Source organism: Adiantum capillus-veneris, chromosome 9, assembly GCF_014529385.1.
Source record: "Adiantum capillus-veneris isolate H3 chromosome 9, ASM1452938v2, whole genome shotgun sequence".
NCBI classification, from domain to species: domain Eukaryota; kingdom Viridiplantae; phylum Streptophyta; class Polypodiopsida; order Polypodiales; family Pteridaceae; genus Adiantum; species Adiantum capillus-veneris.
Genome location: NC_140939.1, coordinates 131,479,968 through 131,499,295, shown reverse-complemented (window position 1 = coordinate 131,499,295; position 19,328 = coordinate 131,479,968).

Sequence of the window (19,328 nt, the reverse complement as noted above, 5' to 3'; positions counted from 1 at the left end):
GACGGGAAGAAAGCTTCCCGCCTATTCATATAAGGTATGTGAAAGCTAGATTATATGAGTATCTTCTTCTTCAGCCTTGTGATCCCGATTAGGAAGCAATGCATTCTTTGTTACTCATGCTTTTATGCAAGATTGTTTCACATGTCAAGACATCTTGCAAAAAAATCATAAAGGATGTGATGAAAAGAAGAAACTTTCATGCATGTGTCAAGAAACCAATCCCAAAAGTTGAGATATGGAGCGAGCTTTTTTTTGGGGCTGTCGATGCACCACTTCTGCTTGCCTCCTTGGCCACCAAAGCCACCCAGTCTTCTCCTCCCCCCTTGCCTCCTCCACCACCTACCCGCTCTCATCCTCTTTATTCGTTGCCCGTTACTCTCTTTCTCTCTCCCTCCCCTTGCCTCCCCATCTCTTTCTCACTCGTCTTTCCTCTCTTTCACCCATTCCCTCTCCCTCTCTCTATATCATACCCCCCCCCCCCCCCCCCCCCCCTCCCCTCGTTAATCTCACTCACTCCCTCGATCTCACCTCCTTGTTCTCTGCCCACTACATACCTCTCTTTAGTCTCTCCCTCCCCTTGCCTCCATGCTTCCTCTTTTCTTACTTCTCTATCTCTCTCTCCCATCCTCTCTCTCTCTCTCTCTCTCTCTCTCTCTCTCTCTCACACACACACACACACACACACACACACACACACACACACACGCACGCACGCACACGCACACGCGCGCGCGCACACACACACACACACACACACACAGGAGATAGGGTGCTAAGGCAATGGAGAAGAGTCCCATTGACTATACACATTATACTCACTACAAGTTCGAGAGTCGGAGTACCACAAATGACTAAAGTGGTCATATTTTTCTCACATCCAAACTTGCTTCCCTCACATTTAATCATGATGTAGACCAAGGAACTTTCCTCTCTTGTTCATAGTGTGGGCTCTTCATTGCGATTTTCATCTCCATGATCCTTGAGCATCAGGAATCACTTATCATCCCACACATAGTACATCACATGTATCTTTGACCTCTGAGGATGATAATTAAATCTCTCTCTCTCTCTCTCTCTCTCTCTCTCTCTCTCTCTCTCACACACACACACACACACACACACACACACACACACACATGCACACGCACACGCGCGTGCACACACACACGCACACACTATAACATTTGAGGATGATAGTAAAATCTCTCTCTCTCTCTCTCTCTCTCTCTCTCTCTCTCACACACACACACACACACACACACTATAACATTTGAGGATGATAGTAAAATCTCTCTCTCTCTCTCTCTCTCTCTCTCTCTCTCTCTCTCTCTATCTATCTCCCTCTCCCCCAGTGTCTCTTTCTCGCCATGTTTAGGTTCTCCCCTCTCTCTTTATCTATCTCTCTCTCTAAGCGTTGTTCTCTATCCCTTTGTTTTCATACCTCTCCTACACTCTAAACATGTCCACTCTCTCTTTCCTTCCAACATCTTCTTATCTAGTTGCATCCCTCTCCCACATCCTTCCTTGGTGTCTCTCCCTCCATCCCTCTCCCATGGACATGGACATAAAGAAATAGAGAGACTTAGAGAAGGGGGGAGAGAGAGAGAGAGAGAGAGAGAGAGAGAGAGAGAGAGAGAGAGAGAGAGAGAGAGAGAGCATAACATAGGCAAATAGTTTTAAACAAGACACTGTGCTTCTATAATTGGATTTTCCTGAAGCCTTTGACACAGTACAACCGGACTTTATATCAAAAATATTAGCTAAGTTGGGATTTGGCACTAGGATGAGCACATGTATTTTTATGCTAATTAAGAGACCTACTTCTAGAATTCTTATCAATGGAAAACTTTTATAGCCTGCTCACGTTGCTAGATCATTCAAAAAGGGGCACCTACTAAGCCCCCTCATGTTTGTTGTCACTACCTATCCATTGTTTACATATATGAACAAATCGACTGATGAGCACCATGTGTGAGCGCGTGCAGAGCGTGGGAGTGGTGAGTGTGGAAGGAGAAGACACACACAACATGTGGTGGAGCATAGGATGAGAAAAATGCTTATCCACTCCTTATTATTCTATTAAACCAATAAGTGAATAATGATGGGTTAGTAGGTGTCTGACCTAATTGGCTTGAAACCCCAACAATCTTCCACTTGAAGGCCAATGTGGCTCAAGTGGCCTATATATACAAACATGTACAATTGTGAAGGATGCTTGTGGCTTCACCCCACACCTACGATCTCAATGCAATGTGAAAATTTCTTTGAGGCCAAGCTCTTTGTAAGAGGATCTACAAGGTTGTCATCCATATGGACTTTGACAAGCTTGTGTTTGCTAGCCTCGAGTGAAACATAGGGTTCTTAGCTAATGATATAGCACTTTGACTATCACAATGCAGCACTGGAGTCTGATGAATACGTACAAAGATCTCCCACTAGACGAGCTAACCATACAGCTTCCTTGTTTTTTATGCTAGCACCAGAAACTGCAGCTTACTTTGTCTCTGTTGTGAAAGATGGTGCGATCCTAGAGACATGACCTCCATGAAATGCTACAATAAACAAGAATACATAGCAAGCTGTGGATTTTTGACTATCCACATAGCCCGCATAATCTGTGTCCATGTAATCCACTATGGACGCATTACTATTCCCAAAGAATAAGCACTTGCTTGTTGTACCCTTAAGGTATCTCAAAATGTGCTTCACTGCTTCCTAAAGCTTTCTTCCATGAGATTCCATGAATCTACTAGCCACTCCCATTACAAAGGTAATGTCTGGTCTGGTGGCTACCATGGCATACATAAGACTGCCCATTGTTGAAGAGTATGGCACCTTTTCCATTTCTGCTTTCTCAACATTAGATTTGGGAGCATCATCCTTGCTAAGTTTTGCATATTCCTGCATTGGGTACTCAATGAAGCCTTCCCCTATGCATATTAAAACATTGCAAGACTTTGTGGATATACCTCTCCTAAGATAACTCCAAGATTCCATACTTTCTATCTCTTTTGATATGTATACCAAGAAAGTTATTTGCATCTCCTAAATCCTTCATAGCAAACTGCATGTTAAGTGATTTCTTTAAGATGGAAATCTCGTCCTTAGACTTCTCGGAAATGAGTATATCATTGACATGAAGTATCAAGATGATTAGCGAACCATCGTTCAACTTCTAGATATACAATCAGTGGTCTTCTTGGCTCCTCACACAACCTTGGGACTGCATATACTAGTCAAATATGGGACCACTACCTTTACCCTTGCTTAAGGCCACATAATTATTTTTGTATCTTATACACTAGTTTTGCCCTACTAGGTTTGTCAGGTTTAACTTCAAAACCCTCTGGTTGCTTCATGTAAAGATCCTCCTCCACATCCCTGTGAAGAAATTCCATTTTCACGCCCATTTGAAAAATTTTGATATCCTCATTGGTTGTTAGTCCAAGCACAATACATAATGTATCATCTTGACTACTGAAGAGAAAATCTCTTAAAAATCCATGCCTTTCTATGCTTGAATCCCTTAACAACCAATCTAGCCTTATACTTAAGCTCATGATCGTTTTCCATGTATTTCTTCTTGTACACCCATTTGCAAGGCAAGGCTTGTTTTCTTTATGACAATTTTGTTAGTTTTAATCTTATCTAGCTCGCAAAATATGTCCTCATCTCCTCTATTGTCTGAATATTTCAATAAAAAAGCCTTCATGTGCTTATTGTAGGACTTGAGTTGGCAAGTTGAGTAATGTCAATACCATTTCCTGGCTGCCTCTTTCAGTGTTTGGAAAAATATTCCCCACATTCATCTTCGTCAATGTCCTTGAGTTTTGCATACTGCTCAAAGGCTTGGATGTGGACATTGGGGTCATCCTTCTTGCCTCCTTTGAAAATTGGAAATGAATTTTTCCGGTTCGTGGAATGTTCAATGTGATTGGTTTCTTCTCTTTGGATCTCCTTTTACTGTAATGGTTTGTATCAGCTTCTCGATCATTGTCTTTTTTAGTCTTTTCTGGTTTGTGTCCTGATCGTTGACTTCTCTTGTTGCCCTCACTTTCTTTAGTATGTTTCCGACTATGCTAAGATCCACGAGATCGGGTCTGTCCTTCTGCTCGCTCTACTTGTTTGTGCCTGGAATAAGTTGAATGATGAGAATCCGTTGATTCATTAGCTATTCCTAGTCTTGGAGGAATTTTTGTCTCATTTCGAAGTTCTCTCTTGGTCTTAGAGCCTCGCTTTGATTCTTCTTGGATTGGGCTGACGCGGCCCGAATCATTCATGAATCTGGTAGTTGGCCTTTTGCCACATGAAACTCGTATGGGCGGAATTATTAATTTTGAGAACTCTAATACCAATTGGGAGATAGTTCATATGTCAAGAGAAACTTAGCTCAAGCCACCATGATTACCAAAAAGGGATGAGCTGACACTTACGAAAGCTATTTCAGGTTGCTAGTTAGACTTAGTTCAGATCAGATAACACTGGAACTGAAATGTAAGCTTGGAACAAGAAATGACACTGAACACTGAAATTGGAAATGAGAATGAGCACTAGAACTAGAGACCAAAACTAGAATGTGTTCAGATTAGTAGATACAAGTACAACAGTGAGAGCCAAGTCTGCTCTAGGCTTAATTGGAGCCAAGTCTGCTATGGGCTTAATTGGAATTACAAGAGCATAAAGAGATCCAAGACACAAGACTGTGAGAGTGAAGTGTCTAGAGTCTAGAGTCTCCGAAATTTGAATAGTGGGTCCCCAAGTTCTCTTTTGGTCTCAGAGCCTCGCTTTGATTCTTCTTGGATTGGGCTGACGCGGCCCGAATCATTCATGAATATTGTAGGTGGCCTTCTACCACGTGAAACTCGTCTGGGAGGAATTATTGAATTTTGAGAACTCTAATACCACCTGGAAGATAATTCATATGTCAAGAGAAACTTAGCTCAAGCCACCGTGATTTCCAAAAAGGAATGAGCTGAACACTTATGAAAGTTATTCCAGGTTGCTAGTTAGACTTAGTTTGGATCAGATAACAACTAAAATGTAAGCTCGGAACATGAAATGACATTGAACAGTAAAACTAGAAATGATTATGAACACTAGAACTAGAGACTGAAACTAGAATGTATTCAAATTAGTAGATACAAGTATAACAGTGAGAGCCAAGTCTGATCTACCTTATTTGGAGCCAAGTCTGCTATGGGCTTAATTGGAATTACAAGAGTATAAAGAGATCCAAGATACAAGACAGTGAGAGTGAAGTGTCTAGAGTCTAGAGTCCTCAAAATTTGAATAGTGGGTTCTATTTATAGCCATCGGACTGGGCTTCTAACTGACTATGCACTGTGCCAGTTATCGAAGTAACTGCCTTTGGGAATTACCCGACCAGGGGCCTCTGACTTAGCAATTGTTCCCACTATCTACAAATATTACCATCATGACCTGAAGACCATAAAATTGATATTTTCTCGAGTAGAGAATCTCCTTATGTAAACCCAATTACACATAGGGAGATACAAAACCAAATCATAGATTTACTTGATCGAGGACTTATTTGACCTATTAGTTCACCAGACAGAGCTCCATTAATTCTTGTTAAGAAGAAAAATGGAACCTCTTGTATGTTTATTGACTACAAGGCTCTAAACAAGATCACCATTTAGAATAGGTTTCTGATTCCCAGAGTTGATGATCTCTTAGACAGACTCAAAGGGGCAAGCATTTTCAACAAAAGTGACCTTAAATTGTGGTACCACCAAGTTAAAATGTTTGAGGAAGATGTTTATGAAAATGCATTTAGAACACAAATGGGGCACTATGAATTAGTTGTCATGCTATTCGGTCTGACAAATGCACCAGCCACCTTCACACGCATGATGAACATAATTTTCATTGACCATCAAGACTTTTTCATTGTATTTAGTAAATCTGAGCAAGAACATAAGGAACATTTAACACGTGTCTTTGACCTTCTTTCACAAAATCATCTATAGCTGAATCCTGAAAAGGGTTCATTTTTTCAATTTGAAATTGAGTATTTGGGAAACATCGTATCGGGAAAAGGAATACCTGTAGACCCCAAGAATTTTGAAGCTATTCACTTATGGCCTGGACCCAAAATTTCCATGAGCTACGTACTTTTATTGGTCTATGCAGTTATTTTAGAAATTTTGTTTGTAATTTTGCTTATAAATATCATTATCTAACTCTCTTGTTAAAGAAAAACTCTTGTTAAAGAAAAACACTCCATATGTATGGATCGATTCACAAGAAAGCTCATTCATGTCGTCAAGAATGCTTTGACTAATGCACTTGTGTTACAATTTCTTGATGTTGATCGACCACTCTTTGTTGTAGTTGTTGATGCTAGTGGAAAAGTTATTGGTGCAGTTCTTATGCAAGATAACCATCCAGTCGCATTTGAAAGTCATAAATTTAAACCCTCTAAATCTAAGTTTAGTACATATGACAAAGAATTGACTATTTTAGTCAATGCTTAAAGAATTTGAAAACATTATTTAATGGGTACTAACTTGATAATTAAATGGATCAACAAAGTATCAAGTATTTATTATCTCAAGCTCTAATAGATGATAGACATATTAAGTGGGCTGATTTTATTCAAAGTCTTCAGTCCAACATTCAATACCAACCTCGTAAAGAAAACATTGTGGCTGATTCTTTGAGTCGAAGATCCTCTCTTAATAAGCTTTCAATTATTATGGTATTTCATATGATTCTATCTCTAATACTTATGCACAAGATGATGGTATTAAAACCACATGGTTGCATCTGCTTGACAATTATGTGCACACATTTCTCAAATACCCTATATAAGAAAAGAAAATCCACTTCAAACAAAAATTGTGTGTCACAAAACCATTCCATATTTTATTCATTGAAGAATTACATAAACCACCTCATGTTGGGACATAGAGGATTTGTGCTACTTTTCAAATTTTATGTCATGATTTTTAGTGGCCTGCTATGAAATGTGATGTTAAACAATATGTTTCCTCTTGTTTGATTTTCCAAAAAAATTAAAGCAGTGAGACAGGTAAGCAACAATTAGGTAATTTACACCCTCTCTCAATTCCTAAAAGACCTTGAAAACACATTTCTATGGATTTTGTTATTGATTTTTCACTCACTATTCACAAGCATGATATAATTTGGATCCTTATTTATCATTTTTATAAACAAGCATATTTCATTCAATGCAAGAAAACTCTCACAGCATATCAAGATGTACTTCTCTTTCTTAAAGTTGTCTTTCATCATCATGGTTTGCCAAAGGTTATCATATTTGATAGAGATTCCAAATCTTGTAGTGCTTTTTGAACTATCGTTTTTTAAAATCTTGGTACTACACTTGATTTTACTTCTGCATTCCATTCTGAATCTAATGGTTAGACAGGAGACACTAATTACACTATCATTGATTTATTGAAAGCCAACCAAAGAAATGGGACGATTACCTACATATCTTACAGTTTTCTTATAACAATACTACTCACTTTGCTATAGATAAACTAATAAAGAATGAGATATTTTTCTACTTGTCAAAGTGACTACCCTATGGAGAATAATTTCTTTGGTTGCCAAAGAGGACATAGGGTTGTCCGAAAGGATTGGTAGATGGAATTGATATGCTCATAGTTAGGAATATGAGGCTTGCAGTTATAGATGCATTGGAGGCCACCTTACATCAAAATTTGGCATAAAAGGAGTTGGGATAAGTAAACAACATTATCAGCATGCGCATTATGCAAGACCATTGAAGAAGGTTCTTTACTTGTCATAGAAATAGTACTTTTTTGTGTATTGGAATGTTCGAATTGTTGGGTTTCAGGCCCCGTGGCCAGGCGCCCGCACACTTACTCATTGTTTATTCATAAGGTCAATAAGGAGAAGAGAGTAATTATACTCTCTAAAGCTCCACCAAAAAAGGTAGGGTAAACCCCCCCCATATAAGGCCACTTAAACGGGCTGACAAATTGCCGACTGTGCTCTGTATTGTTTCACCTTGGAATGGCGCGTTCGCGAGCTGAATGCTAGGCCTAGCTGTGGTAGAGAGGAAGTCACGAGCGAAGAGACGCGCAGGCAACAGGCTTCGAAACAAAAGTTCGTGTGTAAAAAATTTGGCCGCTAGCAAGAAGACAGCGAAGGGCCTAAATCAAGCCGGTGTGCCAACACGCCTCGAACCCAAGATCCGACGGCGGGGGCCCAATCGCAGCTTACTGCAACCAGTCCACCACCGGGGTTGAGTTGTCCCTGTACTGGAATGAAATCATCTTATTAAAGACGGCAGACGGGTTTACCCTATGCATCTTCATCCCCAATCAAGGAGAGAGAATCGGGCAGAGAGAGAATCGAGGGGGAGAGTCGACTAGCGAGGCAGTAGAAGGGAAATTAGTGGCAATCAAGAGCAAGAAAAGGCCAATCAAGGAGTAGCAGGCAATTGAAGGAAACACACCCAATCGGGTGCCGTGAGTAAGGGCTTCTTTGTCGACTACAAACACACCCAAATTGTAGCGAGCTCGAGCGTTAGAGCTCGTCAGCTTTTGAAGGGCTGAGCAGGAGACGAGGCAGCCAAAATCAGGTTGCAAGGTCGAGCAGAGAGGTCAAGTCGGGCAAGGAGCACAAGGTGCCGATATCAAGCCCGTTGAACGAATGTCGATGCCGAGAAGCCGACGTCGAGGTTGGAGAATCCTATTCGCTCTCACTCTTGCCGATTTTCACCTCAAGTTTGCTCGCTCCCACCCAAGCTCTCTCTCTCTCTCTCTCTCTCTCTGTGTGTGTCTCAAGCAACTCGGGAGTGTATGTGAGAGCAGAGTTGAGGAGTCGGGCGATCGGAGTGTCGAGGGCTTCGTCGGGGTGGGCCCTTGCACACATTGGTGTAAATCAAGGTTTTTAGAAAAAAACAAAAAATCCTGCTGAAAATTGTCGAAGTACTTGGAGCGACAGTCTGACAAGTCTGTGTGTGTGTGTGTGCAATTGATGCTCAAGGTCGTTGCCTTTACTGCCCAGCCAGGAACGCTACCAACACTGCCCCTTTCTGCTTCTGCTACTCGGCTTGCCTTCCAAGGCTTTGTTGCTCCTCTTGATTGCCTTCACACTCCTGCTCACTCGATTTGAGTGCTTACTGTGCATGCTGCCAAGAAAGTCGCCTGCACTCAATTCCCTGCAATTGGCTATGGAGAGTGTGTGTGTGTGTTTTCAAACACCTCCCGCTCACGGACCTGCTGCCCGACTGCTCAATGCCTTCAAGGCTGCACCGGTTTTAGTAGATACAAGGAGTACTCCCGTCCGACGAAAGGAGGCGACCTTGATATTGGCACCGACATTGACGAGAGCGGCCTTGACATCGACGACCTGCCGCTCCGCACCGGCACATGGTTTCGATACCAATTCTTGCAACTTGACATCACCTCTCATCGCGATGGATTTTCGACATCTGACCCCAACACAGAGTGTTCCCACGGACGAGCGCTTTCCCGCGGGCGGCCATGCTTGCGACGTGCACGGGTGAGGTATCTCTACCATAGAGGAGTGACACCTGGCATAGGCATTGGCACCGGCATTGAGCGCACCGATCATGCTCTACGGCACCGTTTTCACTCCGAGCACCTTTGTCGGCTATTCGACTAGCACATTTTCGTCCGGCAGTGAAAATCGGCACATTCCGACACCAATATGCAGGTTACAGGGGGCTTTTGAGCCCGTTTACACACAGATTCTCCGGGTTTCCAGACACTTACAAACACATCGCTTTCATAGGCGATTTAGCAGTCATTTCAACAACGGTTTCTCTGTGGACAGATGGGTTGATAGATGGATGTTTGTTTTAGCACACTATAGTGCTATTGAGCTCTTTTGAGCGGGCCTCAACTTTTGGAACCTTAAACTCAAAAATAATATATTAAATACCAACTCCACAAGAGAGGTGCCGTGGAGTTTGGGGTTAGATTTACGCCTTTCTCTTGCAGATTCTCTTCTCTACTCTCTTATGCTATGGTTATTTTGCTGTGTACTCTTTAATTTAGTCTCCATCTCTTACACTTCTCTTACACTCTCTTACAAGCATGTATATGCCAATTCTATGTTTACCGTGTGTGTGTGTGTGTAATAGTCTAGGTGTGAGTGTGTGTGCTTGGAAATTGGAAGAAGAGGTGGACAGGTTGATGGTGATGCTTGGAAGCTTGTGTTGAATAGTTTAAGCGGTCGATCTCCCCCTCTTCTCCCAACAGTGGTATCAGAGCGAAGGTTCGTGGCAATCGACAACCTGATTGTAGAATTATAAAGAGGAATTTTCAAGCTTTGCAGCATCGGATTTGCAAATCAAGGCTTATCTGACGATTAATTGGCAAATCGGCTAGTTATTTCCACTTACCGACAATCCAAATTTGGTATGGCAAGCTTAAAAATTCAGTATATTAGCTAACTCTTGTGGATTGTTGGAAAGGAATAGCAAGGACAAAACAAGAGCCGAATCCGACATCGGAGGAATCAGGAGGAAGTTTGGACGGCTAAAGCTTGGAATAGACTAAATATCAAGAAGAAGATTAAAAGAAGAAGAGTTTGCGAGAGCTTTTGAAGTTGCGTCGGCAATCCACCAAACGAATCCTGCAAACCGTGATTCGAGGAATAAAAGAACTCGTCTCGCTTGGAGGGCTGTCACTGCCGATTGCGGGAAACCTCCGTTGCATGCAAAAAGGACTTAGTGAAATTCTGCCATATTCGACTGACACCTGCCGTGGGAAGGGCTGCCTAGTAGTGTATCCGTTTCAAATTCTGTCGTGGGAAGGGCCGCCAAGCCTTGCTATCGACCTGCACAGAAACGCCTGCAATTGTTGCCAACATGGTCGCTTAGGACCGCTGGTCTATAGCCACTTCTTCCTCGCGGGCTGAAGGAGACACTGCACGGCGCTCCGAGCCCTTCTCTCTACTTGCGCGCTGTCGGCAATTCTCTGCACGCCATGCCAGGCTTTATTAAGCCTTTACAAACCTTTTAAAAAAAAAGGGTGGCTTAAATTCTTTGGCCACCCATTGCTTTTACATTGGCCGCCCACTCAAGCCCTCAAGTCAAAAAAGGTTTTCCCTTTAGAAAAAAAATCTCCATTCTCTCCCTCTTCTCCACTCACCCGCTCTCCCAACCTGATCGGGCCCCATTCACTTCCAAGGGGAAATTGTTTTTCTAGAAAGCTCGGCTTCCCATTTCCTGCAAGAAGTCGGCGGGGCGACATTGGCACCAAAAATTCCCACAATTGCCACAAATTTTGGAACGGAAATAGTCGAATTTTCCAACTTAATTCCTTCTTGACATCGACTAACTCAATGGAGCTACCAAATTACTTGCCAAGAATCCGAACATCGTCAAATTAATCACTTGTTTTGGATTTTTTTTAGGTCTCTAACTCCAACTCTAGAATTCTGAGTCTATCTGATCACTAGAAATAGACTTAGGATGACTTTCCAATGTCCAAAATCCACCAAATTTTGTGTGTAGCCTCCTGAGAGGCTAAACAAGCTATGCTCCAAAGGGTTTTGAAAAATTCAGTTTCTTTGGCCCTGCTTTGAGTCTATCGCGATAGACTCAGCAAGTACCCCTTTTATAGGTCAAACTTGAACTTTGACTATACCACTGTGTTCCAACACCTCTCCTTAGTCCTCCTGCCAATTTTCAAGTGGTTTGGACTTTTACTTTGTCAGTTAGACCAGATCTTGTGTTTTCTACAAGTTGAATCCTCTCAAATGGTCTTAGACCCACTTTCTGATGTCCAAATGACTTCAAAATTTTTATGTGTCCTTGATAGCACCTTTCCAAGCTATGCCATAGAGGTTTTTGAAAAATTTGGTTTCTATCACTGGGTTCTTAGTCTATCGCGATAGACTCACGAAGTATGCCAAAATGACACTTTTCTCAAATTTTCTCTTCACAGATGTGTTCCCTACCCTCTGTAGATCATGTATACCAAGTTTCATAAGGTTTGGAAATTTGGTCAATTCCCTTTATCCAATTTGTCTCTGAAGTCTGACTCAAAACACCAAACAAGTTCTTTGGTGGTCTTCTTGATGTCCAATTTCAAATTTGAAATGATGGTTAAGGTCTAGGTGAGGAGTGGATTCAAGCTATCTAGTCACAATTTCCAAAAACTGTCCCACTCAAAATGTCACGAGTCTATTGCGATAGACTAGGCAGATTGCGAAGGAAAAGTCAACTCAAAATTGTGACTTCCCTTTTAGATTCCCCTTACTCTCTTGTGTCTATCCCTCAAATTTCATCCAATTTGGACACTTGGTTTGTGTTTTGGGCCATTTTTAGTGTTTTTGTCAAAACTTGAATCTCTATCTGGGCTTTAGATTCACTTCTAGTGATCCAAACACCTTGAAATTTGGTGTGTATGCTATGTAGGCTCTGCTTAAGCTATCCCTAGGAGGGATTTGCAAAATAAGGTCCACAGCTAAATATCCCCAACCTATCGCGATAGGCTCATAAAGTTTCCCAGTTTTGGTCTTTTTACAAAGTTCTCTTCACAACTAGTTTCCTTATCCTCTGTATAGTGAATACACAAAGTTGTGCAATGTTTGGACTATTGGTCAAGGTCTTTTTACCACTGTGTCTCTGAACTTAGACTCTAAACACCAGACTTGAGGTTTGGTGGTCCAGCAGGTGTCCAAGTACACTCAATTTTTGGGAGTAGCCTTGTATTGATGTGTTTTACCTGTGGTATGAGGGATTTTGCCTGTTTGTGAGTCTATCTCCAATTCATTAGTCTATCGCGATAGACTGGGCAGAGAGCCACTGGGAAGTGATTTTTTTCTCTGTTTTTGGACAGTTTGGTTCCCAATGCCCTTAGAAGCTTATCCCCAAAGTTTCATTCAGTTTGGACTTCTTTCTTTGGATTCAAGCATTTCACAGTTCACTTCCTTACACTCAGAAAAAGAAAATTCCCACTTAGATGCACAAGCACTGATGCAAATGCTTTGAAATTTCACATACAAGCTCTAGAGCATATGCAAAACAAGGTCATATGCAAAACTTTTTTGAAAATTGCACCTTTGGTTTCATATATATATATATTTTTTTTGTAGGGTTTTTTTTTTTTGGATTGGACCAAATATGTGTTTTCCCCCTACCTTAAGGTCTCAAATGCAAAAACAAGCACTCAAATCCGCTTTCAACAACCATTTTAGAGCACTTTTACCATAATCAGCACAATTCCGCCTTTTATGTTTTCAAGCACATTTTCATGTCAAAATTGCTCTAGATCCACATCAGATGTCCTATACTACCTAAAGTCCTACTTTGCATGGTTGAATGGTTGTTTTTGCTTTCTGGCAAGCAAACAGCCTCCTACTTACCTTTTGCGTTTTTTTTTTCTTTCAAGTTCTTCACAACCATAAGTCACAACCAAACACACAAACCATAAAACCTAATCTAAACACACAACAAAATAATATAACCATACCTCAACCTCATAGTGGACCACCTCGGCGAGATGCAGGCTCCTTGGCTGTCCCTCAGTCAAGAGATCCGCTCTCTGACTTCCCACTAAGAAGGTAAATGGTGACAACACTCTAGAAAACTCTAGAGAAACGCTATACTGTCAAACACGAGTGATGAGGTCTATGCTAGTTTAGGCGCTTCGTCCCCGGCAACGGCGCCAATGTTAGCGGGTACGCCGCGACGGACGATGGAGTACAGCGAGAACACAAACCAACAAACTGTCAATCTGAGGACGTAGCTGACCCGACTAGGGCATGGAGGCAATCTCTGGGTTGTCAACCCTGAGCTAGACACGAACAACACTCTACAGTCACTAATCCTACCACAACACTACCATAAAGCAAAGAAACAGACAACGCATCCTACGAAACACTACAAGCTCGAAACAGTCTCAAATCATATCAGAATGACTCGAAATCGGAGGGCAAGACTCACAAGGACATATCCTATATGGCCAAACACCCAAACCCTGAAAACCATGACTGTAAGACCTCTAATCGCTGTTGCGATAGACTCAAAATAGCAATTTCCAAAGTGTCCGAAACTGATCTACAAAGACATCAACACGAAGAGCTTCTCGCCCTGATTCTAACGACTGCTCGATCATTCAGAATGGATGTCGTTTGAGGTACTTATGACCAAATATAGCTCGTAGCAGGCGGGCTCGCGATGTGGTCCTCGGCTTGCATTGCTTGCGTCGACGCGGAGAGCTCCTCGATGCTAACACGCTCCTACTCTCATATCTGCAATGTGATTAGTGTGCGTGACGGTGTGTGTGCGTGAAGCTCACTACTGTGTGCTGCAGAACCCACGACTGTATATTATTTGAGATAACGTAATGTCTCTTTTACAAAGCCTTAGGTTTTAGCTTATATACCAAGCCTTCAAACCTAATGTCCAGCCAAATGACCTGAATTGTCCCTATGCTTCTATAGAGCTTAATCACAAGAAACTGAGTTGGCTTTACTCATTATACAAGCATCTGTGGCCAAAATACAAGTGCCGACTTAAAATGTGAGGTTCCCGTAAACATTACAAAAGTGGCCGTAATGGCTCAGAATAATAATAACGGGATATTCGATGACGTCCATGAATTCGTATCTTCATGTTGCAGAATCCATCTTCATCTTCATTAATTCATCACCATCTTCATGTGGAATCGTTACAAAATCTTTGAGGAATCTTTAATGGAATCTTTATGGAAACGTTGTTGAAAGGGCGTCCTTTCAACACTCTCCCCCTCCGAATTCTTGTCGTCCCCGACAAGACCCTATGTCTTTGCTGGCCTTGACGAGTTCTTGATGTCTTGGTGTTGGTTGAAGTTGTTGTGGCAGCCTCTTCTGCAGTTGGTTGCTTTGCGTGATGTTAAAGCTGCCTTGAAGTTGTACCTGTAGTGTAGCTGAAGCCAGGAACTCTCCCCCTCCAATTGGTTGTTGTATCTTGAATTGCATGAGGTTGTATCAACTTGTTGGTGCAGTAGTTCGTTGTCATTGTAGCTCGAGTTTGCTTTTCCTGTGGTTGTTATTTGGAATTTGTACCTGTAAGTTGACTTGAAGCTTTGTCAAGCTGTTATTTGGCCTCTCCCTTTTGACTTGGGGATATCGTGGTTCTTCTTGTTTTTGTTGTTATAAAAAATAAAAGAGTAAAAGTAAAGTGTAGCGTATATACAAAATGAAGGTCTTGGATACTTGGATAAGACTAAAGGGAAAAACCCAGTGGGAAAAAATGTCTTTAGTCATAATTAAATGCGAGGCTATATGTACTTAGGTTATGATGTTATAGAGTTATGTTGAGTTAAAGTACATATGGCTATATGGCTACTAGCATGGGCTTGATATACATGGATAAGTGTTAGTAGCTTGAAGTCCGAGTCATTGTTGTTGAGCAAAGGCTCATAAAACCTGTTTCCGCTTGGTCATTGTCATTTGTTTGTGTAAGTGCATGGGTGGAATAAAAAAGAGTGCCTAATGCATATGTCCAATGATGGGACATCTATATGCTTGCACAGAGTTATGCATGTTTAACAAGATGCGGTGCGAGAGAAGAGTATTGATGGGTTCTTCATGGAGTTAGTGTAGCGATCAAAACATATAGCATGAGTGCTTCAAAAGCTTTCACTACTCACAAGAAGGGTTTTTGCTGTCGAGGTTTCTTCACTCTTCCTCACTGTGTCAAGTGCGTGAGTGTTTTTGTTTTGGACTACTCTGCCTTCTCCACCTTATATATTATATGGGCTTTGACTCTTATGCTCACCTCTTCCAGCCTGAGCGACATGACTTTATGTATGCTCAACTCTCCAGCTTGAGCTTATACCTATTAGCTAGACTCATAGACCACAGAAAAAGATTAACTTGAAGCTTGGGTCTGACACTTTGCTCATTTAGTGGCTTAGCTGCCCGGCTCTAGACTCTTATGCCATGTAAGTTTAATGACGACTTGGACTTACCTGATCACGGCCTGAAATCCAATTCCATATGCTTTTGATGTTTAGGCCTTTCTCATTAGTTTCTGTTTGAGATGCCATGTTGTCCAATACATTGGCATATATCTGCTCTTCATTCCTTGGTAGAAAATTGTGGTTGCTTGATGAGACAGGTATTGATGTTGAAGCAATGGTTGATGAAGTCTTCTTCTTCTTCCAGATAGTGTTCTTCAAAACTGTGACCTCCGCATTTACAATTGCTTTCTTTTTGCTGTTAAGAGGCTGTAAAGGAGTTGTGTATCTTTCTTGTTGTTGAGCCTCAATCGCAGATTTTGGAACCCACATTGTTCTTGGGCCTGGTGTGATCTCCTTTTCCACTTGCTTTGTTTCTTCTTTGACTTGATGGTACCTTGTCTTTAACTTCCAAATATGGCTGTTGCTTTTGTAAAAGCCTTGCTCTTGTAGTAATTGATGAGGGATCCATCTATAGGTTGTAGTACTCTTGGGTGTAGTGGGTGGCTGCTCTTGATTTCTTGATGTTTCTTGCTTTTCCTGGACGATTCCTTGATAAGCTACTACCTTAGGTAACCAGATTTGAAAGTTACCCTCATAGAATCCTTGTGCTTCGAGTAACTCGACTGGAATGAATCTTTGGACTTGCTTGGAGGTGATCTTCACTTGACATTGTTGGGTAGTCTGGTAGAATTCTGATTGCATTACCCAGACTTGTCGTATGGTTTGTCCAGTGGAAGACCTTCTCTTTTGCTTTTTGTACCTGTCCTTTCTCTTGGTTGAGTTATGTGATTGACGTTGATAACTTTGTTGATTCCTGACTGAGTGGTTGTCATGGGATGGATATCGCCAGGCTGTTATCTTGGGCTTGTTGACCCAAACATCTGAATTTCCTTTCTTGTAGCCTTGTGCAATAATTGACTCGCTTGATGTGATCCATCCTGTTACCTTTGCTTGTTGAGGTTGTTCTTGTGATTGTATCCAAATTGGATCATTAACTTTAATATGTGCCTTGGATACTAGCACTTGGTTGACCTGTTTTGACTTCCTTTGGAGACTTTCGTGCGATGGAAAATTCGGTTGATAGACTTTTTGCTTGGGTTTCCATTGTTTTGTTGATGGTTTGGCTTTTGATGTAGAGGCTTTGTCTTGCACTTGCATTGGCTGGGCTAGAGACCGTGGGCTTACTTTAGCTTTGCCTTTTTCAATAGCCAAGAATCTTTGAACTGTTGTAGGCTTGACCTCTGTTGCCACTTGATAGCTTGTCGTGATGACCATTGTTGAAGATTCAGGCTCGTCTTCAAAGACTTGTGCCCATGGCTTGGACAAAATCAAGTGTGTTCCCATTTTTCGAGAATCTACCACCAAGAATTTTTCTTTGACATTTTGTGAGTGTAGTTGGAGAGTAGCTTCTGCAATCCCCATACTTATAACATCCACTTCAGGTGAGAGATTTACCTTTATCTGAATATCATAAAGCTTTGGTTTACCTAGAAGTAACCACATGCCATATGACAGGACATTAGTCGTGGAATTTGTATCAATTTATTCCATAAAATTCATCTTGACTCCATCTTGTGCACTTAGCAAAAAGTTGATCTTCTTTGGTACTAGATTGCTTGTGTTCTCTTGAGTGACTTGAGCAATCTTTGGCCTAGACTCCTTGTCGTCTGAGGTTCCAGTGGTGAGAGATGCATCATGTGGTGGTGATTTGCATCTAGCACTTTGGATAGCTGTCATACCTCCCTCCGTTGTAGCAAGTGTAGCAATACCACCCAATGATATTGTAGACATCATTGAGGTATTCACTTCTTGCCTATCTGACCCTTCATTATATGAATCACAAGCAGGATCACCCATAGAGTCATTTGTCTTGACTTTGAGTTCATCATACTTAGATTCTTCATCTATCTCACACATAACCCTTAGCATGTAGTAGGGGATTATGTCATACCCATTCTCATCGCAAAATTTTGTTGGTGTGGTCTCATTAACACAGACATCCAAAGTAGCCAATATCTGAGTCCACTCTAGCGGTTCTAATGCCTCTTCCGGAAAAGGTTCTCTTATGTAAGCATCATCTTCTAAGACCCTCTCTAAGGAATTCTCATTTCTCCCAAAGTCACTACACTCCGATGCTCCGCACATCCAGATTTCTTTCTTTTTGCCCATCCACGGATGGTCTATTGATCCACTTTGTGTTGCAGAATCAAAATCTTCCACGGGCGTTCTAGTTACATCTTGGTAACTATGATTTTTCATATTTACACGTGTTGTGGTTTCAGCATGTCTCAAGTATAGATAATCATAACCCCAATCTTGTACCATCTTGAGTTGCCTCATGAATGGTCTTCCAAGGATGATTTCATAGTTATTTTTCTTGCCAAAATCAACTATGGCAAAAGTATGCGCATACTCTATACCACAAGAAGACACCACTATCGCTTCTAGCAATCCCATGGGTCTTTCCACATGCCCATCCACTAACTTTAATTTTATTCTGGTTGTTCTAAAGGCGGGCCTACCCCATTTATCCCATATTCGTTTTGTTGCTATGGCAATTCCTGCTCCACTGTCAAGTATAGCTTTTGTTTCAATCCCATTGTACTCGACAGGCAAAGTGGCATTACCATCTTCTCCTTCACAGTACTCTCCTACTTTGTTCAGAGGTACCGGTCTTACATTTGATCTAGGCTTCTCGATCTCATCTAGCTCTTTTTCCAGAAACCTTAACGGGCTTTTGATCCCAATTTTTTCCAAGCATTTTCTATATCTGTCCACATACTTGGCCAGATTTTCAAAAGTTCTGCCAACGTAATTGTGCATTTCACTGGCGTGGATAGCAAGTCAATCAAAATTTTTGTGTCCAATTCTTTTGTCCCCCCTAGCCTTCGTGATGGAACTCTCACAATCTCAGACTTTGCCTCAAAATCTCCCATGTATTGTGGCAAAGTTCTTAGCGATGCAGGTCTACTGTCTTCGGAGGCTATCGATCCTACGTCACCATGATATGACCTCACATCAACACTCATTTGTGGTCTATCTAATGTGATTTCAGGAAATGGTGCTGGTCCAGCATCCTCTTCTCTTTTTTGGGCATCTCGAATAGCCTTCCATAACTCCTCTGGCCACTGCTCCTCAACTATAGGAACATAAGGTGGGAAATCCCTCATTGATTCATCTATTGTATTTTGGACTACCCTCGAGCCTTGCGACCTTGGCAGTGGTTCTTCCCTATGATCCACCTCTTCTCTAGGCAATTCGTCTACTTTAATGCTCTCGTCTTTGTGCACTGGGGTGACTATCCTATCCTTTAATTCTGGTGGAGGTGGTTCTAGCAATGCTTGAGCACTTATAATGAGCTGCTTACACATTTCTAGCCTTTGC